Below are 7,413 nucleotides of genomic sequence, written 5' to 3'. Positions count from 1 at the left end.
TCCTGTCTGGTATGTGGGGACGCGGGGATAGCAGCGGGGGCGGCAGGGCATTCTACGGAGAAAGGGCACACGTTGCAGTCTTTTGCACACAGTGTGTCTTGAATAGCCGCAAAGTATCTAAGCCGATTAGCTGATGTGAGCGACGTGCTTTCTTTCCATGTTCTTTCTTCTTTCGCCCCTTTCTTTCCTTCATTTCCCTGATCGTTTCATTTCCGCCGGCCGCAGTTTAGCTGCTAAGAGCTGCCGCGGTTAACGCAATCCTTTTTTTTTACTCAGTTGTTTGCATTAACAAAAAAATAACAACCAAAAGGAGATGATTAACAGAAGATAAAAGATTAACAGCGGGGGTATGAGCGTGTGTTACTCCACACTGTTCCACTTGCAACTCACTCAATTGGGCGAAGACGAGCAGCTTCTGAATTTCAAGCCTCAACCGAAAATGTTTCGCTTTGGCAGCCTTTCGTGCGAGTTCCAAACACTGTGTTTGTAGAGTAGGGACCGGAAAAACTGAATACCCGTGCAACAACGGCAGACTTTGGGCAACAAGCGGATGATATTCCTTGCGGCAAATATTTACGAGATGCTGCCAGGTAAAGAAGAACTATTTCGATTCAGTCACCTGAGGCTAATGCAAGTATGAAAGAACCTGTCCCACTTGAAGACAACGATATACTAATAAATTGGTCGTCAACTTATTTAGTGAAACAGCGCTACAATGTTTTTTTTTTTTTAAACATGCATCTCGTAAAATTTTGCTGCGGATAATAAATGGGAATATGATCATAGGAATAGCAGCGATTGCTTGCAGTAAGCAAACCTAGCGACGAAAAATGGACTATATAATTGTTGACAAAAGCAACTTTCGATGAGGTCATTACGGGACATAATTTAAGGTCCCTATTCCATAGGTATCATTTGTCCATTTTATCTTGTATTTTAATGTCAGTATGACGGCAGCGTCAGACAAACGCAACTAACGCCCAGTCAGAGAAATTGCAGGATAGTAGCTTCCGCTGTTGACAAGTCATCGCCACTCCCCGCACATACCGGCAAACAGGTGGTTGAGTCATGTAGGCAATGCTGAAATGCGATTGCCTGGTAGTGGACGCTTGAACACACTGCCTGATTGTCACCCAACAAAAGTAGCCAGGGTAGAGTAAATGGATCCGAACCCCAGTGGAGGTGTGGGCACTTCCGCAGTAGCCGCTCAAGCAGTAAAGAGTATATGAATGATCGGTTGACCCAACAAATCTAACGCGATTAGCATTGCTCCTAAACGTGACATGAAACGGCTACATTCGCTTTCTTTCCTCAAATTGTTACGGTAAACCGTCTCTAGAAATCATTTAAGAATAAAAAGTAGATCGAAAGCTGCTATCACTGCCAGTGGTGCGCCGCCGCCTCTCTGAGCCACGTAAAAGTTACACAATAATTGTAATCAGGCTTGTAGCCTTCAGCCGACTTGATCAGGAGCATAATTTTTTGTCATTTCGGACCGAATGGCTTCGCTTCTACTGAAAACTTTTTTTTCTTTCAGCTAGGTACTTTCAGAAAGCAAAAATTTGCACGCGAAAGCTCCAAAATGCCGATTTCCGCTACTTGTCGCCTGTTCCGCGGATGGGACCCCACATACCAGCATGGCGGTTGTTCACAACTCGGCCGCTAGATGGCGCCACATACACAAAATGGCAGCGCCCATGATAAAACGGTCTATACGTGCAGGTGCTTTATATGGCTGCTGGAGGTACCCTTCTTGCGTTCGTGTTTCACGGGCCTTGCAGCGCGCTTGGTCTCATGGTATCACTGCTGGAGTACCATCAGGTACTCTACCATCTACCAACGTCTACCATCAGGTGCTTTGACGGCCATGGGTCAATTGGTGCACGCGATCATACTCCACAGAAGACACCAGGAATAATTAGTGTCAGCCAACTCTCTTTGGCATCCTTATCTACAACATGAACTAGTGGGCGAGTTGGACTGACATAAGACCTTCTGTAGGATCCATTTTCTTCTGCTGGTAGCTGCTCTCGGGAATGCTCGGGATATATTTTGTGCATTAAATGCGCCATGTTCAGCCGATTCTCTTTTGTTGTGCATGGAGGGCGAGCACTCAGTATTGTTTTCTGCTTTCGCAGCTTTCGGTGCTAAACCCGCCGTCTTGGCTGCTCTTCCACCTTAGTGACGCGGCCAGCCGTTTCTCCTTTACGTGCGGCCACATAAAGCTACTGTTTGTGACGTAGACAAGTCTCATTATCGCTTGACTCAACTCACCTCATTGAATAACCCTAGGCAGAAGAAATGATCCGCAGCTCTCCACTGCGGCGTCCCTCGTAGCCCGAGGCACGTTAAGACGTTAAACATGCGTATATATAAACCATACCAAACCACGACCACGGCTAAAGCGGTACGCATGCATATACTGCCGCCGAGAATTCGGAAGCGCAAATGGAACGAATGAAAAACAAATACAACCAGGATTTAGCCTTTGGCAAGGGTTATATGCGAATACAACACGAAGCGCGAGGCGCTGCGCCATGGCCGACTCGACAAGAAATTTAGAAACAAAGTCGCTCTATTTGTGCCGGTGTTATTTTCAATCCGGCACAGTGCGCGGGGGCGGAAAATTTAGATTTTCCTGCATTGTCCACAAATTTCGGCGTCAGCCTCACTGGACTGTTGGTGCAATGTTCGCCTACCGGAAGTATCAAGAAAAAGCAATGCTGAAAAATGCAAAAACGGAACCGAGGCTCGAAAGAAAAAGAGAGGCCACTCGACCAGCAACAGGTTGTTATAGATATATGATGCATGGCGCGTTTTTCGCATTCATAATTTTCTATTTATCTCTCGATAATAAGCTTGTTTTGTTATTTCGTGTAAGGTGCCGCGTCGAAGTTTCCTTCCAAACACTGCAAACGGCTTTTTTCTTTATTTTTGTGGCGGCCATTGAAAGTTGTGTCGAGAACCAGCTCATTCTCAGGCGTATTGGCGATTCGAGTCTGCAAAAAGCTCGAGAAAGACGCGATCCGTTGTTCCTCGCCAATAGAGGCCGAACAGGAGAATATTTCTGGAGCCCCGCGAGCAAGGGCCAACAATGGAGTCCGTGAGAAGGCGTCAGCTGGCGCTTTTGCGAGCAGCGCTACGCCGACAGCAAGACTGAGTGGAGCGCCCGAGGGGGTACGGGCGCACCGTTGCGCAAAAGCCTGCGACTCCCAACAGCGCCACTCGCAGTTGGCGACGGCGTGCAACGCTGCCGAAGGTGGCACGCCTGTTCGAGCCGGCTCAGTTTGCGTCAACTGCACGCACCTACACGCGTTTAGACCACTTTAAACACTTAATCACTCAGAACGGCGTTTAAATACAGAAGAGGTAGTACAAGAGCAATATTCTCACTTCGTTTTGGTGCCGCCTTAACGGCGTTTTGAGCCCGATCTACTTAGGTTCTGAGCTCACTGCTTGGCCGGCCATAGGTATTCTACATGGTGGCCTGAGATGAACTACAGAACGCATTCACCGGCCCAAAGCTTTGGCCCACGGATAGCTCTAGATATTCGAACAAAATTACAATTGGTGCTTACTAATCCCTCGCGTTCATGCTGAAATAATTTGGGAGGTTACTCACAGAACGAACGCCGCGTGTGGTATTTTATTTTATTGCGAAAGCAAGACTGCTCCCAGTTTGAGCAGTCAGCGTGGCCCGGCGGTGACCACCATTGACCTTGACCTTTAGACGACCCCCGCAGACGACCCCAAGCTGGCAGGAGCTGCCAACTTGGTTCTCTCGTTTCACATACGGTTATGTCAGAATCAGCCTGCCAGGACCCTGGCATTCACGTTACTCCTAGAGCCCAATAAGGCACGTTCATACGGTTTGGTTAAAGAGGGGCTTTATATGTGGGCTAGCAGGAGCTGCCAACTTGGGTCTCTCGTTTCACATGGGACGCTTATGTTAGAATCAGCCTGCCAGGACCTTGGCATTTCATTACCCCTCTAGGCCACTAGGGCACATTCATACGGCTTGATTAAAGTGGGGCTTTGTGTGGGCTGGGGAAGAAAAAGAAGAAGAAGAAGAAGAATTAGAAGAATGCTCGGCCACCCGCAGCTATTGCTTTCGCTCAATATTCGGTTGTTTTCTTGTTTTTTTTTTTTTTTGAGCATTTTTTTTTTTTAGCCGAATATTGAGCTTGCTCAATATTCGGTTCAGCAGCGTTGAACTCTTCTAATTTTGTTTCTTCTGGACAACCCGGTCAGTGCAAATGCTTTACTGAGGCGGAATATTCCGGGAAAATCTGCTTTTAAATAGACTCCAAATTGGTTCTCAGGATAGTCGGCAAACAAGAAGAAAGAAACTTCTTTTTCAAAACGAAGCTGAATATGAGGGCCGCATTAGCATGTGCCGCTCTTAGGACCCGAAGCACGAGCCGAAGCTTGTAACCCGGGTCTCAACTGGTCAATACGGCTTTCTATGAATGGGGCAAGGAAAGAAGAAAAAATCACAGTACGGTTACGAATTACAATTCAAGTGTTTGAACGTTGGCTGTGGTTCTTTTTTCCCACAGTCAGGCAGCCGGAGCTGAATGGCACTCTGATTAGCGTATCCATGATCAGTTATTTGTGAACAAGATGCGGCTTATGCACCATGCTTATTACGGTTAAGTGGCCGAGCATGCGGTAAAGCGGCCACTATACGTTTCAAGGCTTAAAAACGGATAGTGGCCGCTATGCCTCAACACCTTTCCCATCTAAGTTATTAATGCCTCTGGCATGCACACCTGTATACTTCAAACGATCTAGTCATAATTCGAAGAAATCTTCTGGTGAGAGGGGCGATATGCAAGGTTTCCTTGATGATAACGGCCCCGTTGTTGCTATATTTAAAGGGCAGCTGCATCACTTTTCGAAAATTTCGCGATATCCAAGTATTGAAATCTGTAGAGGCTGTAAGTAATGCATGCAAAATGTTGTTGCGCTAGCATTCAAGCTATTGACGTAATCGATTATTAAAACTCGAGCTTCTCCTCGCAGTACTTAAGGTTCGCAGGGAAGCTAGGTTATGACATCACGGACGGTAATATTTCTTCTTTTTCTTGCCTTCGCCCACTTTCTGCGATGCCTTTTCTGATCCGCCCAAGAACGTTTCTATAGAACTTTCCTGTTTTAAGCGTTTCTTTTACTTTTCCGAACCAAGCGTTTTTATATGGGAAATGTGCTGGTACTATCAGTGACGTCATCATGCACCTCCCACCCGTCACTGTGCAGTGCAGAGAAGCCTAATAACAGTCGCTATTTTAATGGCTAATTGCGCCAGTGATTCAAATACTAGCGCCAAGATATTTCGCATACTTGAGATGCAAGCTATAAACATTCGACCATTCGAAACTCATTAAAATCTAAAACCGGTGCAGTTTCCCTTTAAATAATCATTGCTGTCAAATAATATCATAAACAACAAACCACTTGAGCAGGACGTGCCATCATCACATGCCACTTGCATACTTTGCACAAGAATGGGGGAGCTTTAGCCTTTAATAAATATTATGTGATTTCATATCCCCTTGTTATGCACAGTGCCGTAATTTGTATTTGCACCGAACACACTTTTCGACAGCCACATTTGTATGGCAATTGTGTTACGTCACGTTCCTGATTGTGGCAGACCTAAATCATGCTCCATTTTGTTATATCCAAACGCGCGTTTTTCTAGAAGCAATATGACATCCTCTATCATTGAACCTCTGCGGTTTTTCAATTTTCCAAATATTGGATCCGATAATTTACGCGCACTTCATCAATCGAAATATTTTTTTGACCTTGTCGTGACGTTCGACTTCAAGAAAAATGCCTACACATGGCAGTAGAGCTTGTACAGAGCTCTTAAACATATTTCCAGTCATAAAATGAAAGTTTCTATTCAGAATAACTCGAATCTTTATGACCTTTACCATTACTTCCAGCGTTCTGCTTTAAATAAGACTGTCCAAAAAACTGCCTGCCTTTCAAAGTCATAATTTTATAGCCGGTTGAAACTTACGTTCCACTGGTATGCATCTGCGGCGATATAAAAACCGCGAAGATATTCGAACTACCTAAAAAAGGCTCTCTCGAAAGAAAGCGCTAGTTTTAGCGCGAAAGTACTCAAGCGCTCGCCACCACCGACCAAGAATCTTGTTTGATCTTTTCGGTGCCATCGCTCTGATTGGCTACGCTGTTTCGTTAGGTCATAACGATGTGGATTCGCGCGTGTGATCCAAACTCAATCCGGTATGGCGGCTCCAAAGCGCGAGTCCGCCCAACGGCTCTCTAAAATCGTCAGCCAACAGAGAGAGAGAGAGTGATGGAGTGTATGACTGAGCAATGCTTGACCATGACCTAGTGCAGTGTTTTCAAAATAAAATAAAAACTACCAGAGAGGATTAGAACCTGTCGGCTACGAACCCGAGTATTAACTTAGCACAGAAGCTTCCTTTGATATCTTTGTCTTATACAGAGCTCTTGTGTTCCTCAATTGGCTGTTGTCCTCAACTGCTTGGCACTGTATGTTCAGGGAGGCATTCTTATCTCTCCTTGCTATTTTCTGAAAATCTTCTCTTTCCCCCGTAACTTTTGTCATCCTCCTTTCCTCAGCTATTTGCAAAGCCTCTTCAGATAACCAGTTTGCTTTCTTGCATTTCTTTTGCTTTGGAACTACCTTAGTAGCAACTTCTTGTATTATATCACGAACATCAGTCCACATCTCTTCGGGCTCTTTGTCTTCTAGATATAATTCTTGAAATCGATTCCTCACTTTGTAGGGCTCGTGGCGCGCCGCGCATTCGAAGGCCGCTCCACTTCCCGATGCTCCCTGCGCGCGGCCCGTTTCCCTTTCCCCGCTCGTTCGGGGATAACCGGTCCCGCGCGAGGGGGCTATAAAAGAAGGCACGCGCCGCCGTCTCACCCTCTCTTGGTCTCTGGCTCCTTGGTCCCTGGTTCTTCGTTCCGGCGCTCTCAACGACCCGCAGCCACCCGGACGACGACACCGACTTCGACGATCCCCGATCCCTGTGAGATTAAAGATGTTTATCATACGGCCCACTGTGTGTTTGTCGTGCTCATCCCTCGGGCAGAGGAATCGCCCACAACTGGCGCCCAACGTGGGGCCCGAACCCACGACCCTGAGATTAAGAGTCTCATGCTCTACCGACTGAGCTAGCCGGGCAGATAGACGAAACGATGCCTCCGCTTCCTGCCGTAAAAACGCAGGACCAGACGCACCGCTCCTTCTGCTTTTGTTGTCCCTGCTGCTAAGCTCAAAGGGGTTTCTGTTGGCCTGACACGGATGTTACATCTACGGCAAGCCTCGAAAACATCATCACCGACCAATGACAGAGTTGAGCCCGTGTCAACGAGTGCCGAGTAGCTTTGACCAACTAACCG

At 46.6% G+C, this 7,413-nt stretch overlaps 1 non-coding gene across 1 annotated transcript; it reads right to left on the bottom strand.

Moving 5' to 3' along the window:
• Positions 1 to 7,122: 7,122 nt before the first annotated feature.
• TRNAK-CUU (transfer RNA lysine (anticodon CUU)) lies at positions 7,123 to 7,195 on the bottom strand. Its single transcript has one exon. It is a non-coding gene; the product is annotated as a tRNA-Lys (tRNA).
• Positions 7,196 to 7,413: the final 218 nt, after the last annotated feature.

This window comes from Amblyomma maculatum, chromosome 6 (assembly GCF_055883805.1).
Source record: "Amblyomma maculatum isolate TAMU_Amacu chromosome 6, ASM5588380v1, whole genome shotgun sequence".
Taxonomy (NCBI): Eukaryota; Metazoa; Arthropoda; class Arachnida; order Ixodida; family Ixodidae; genus Amblyomma; species Amblyomma maculatum.
The sequence above is the reverse complement of the archived record's forward strand: the minus strand, read 5'-3'. Positions and strand labels throughout refer to the sequence as shown.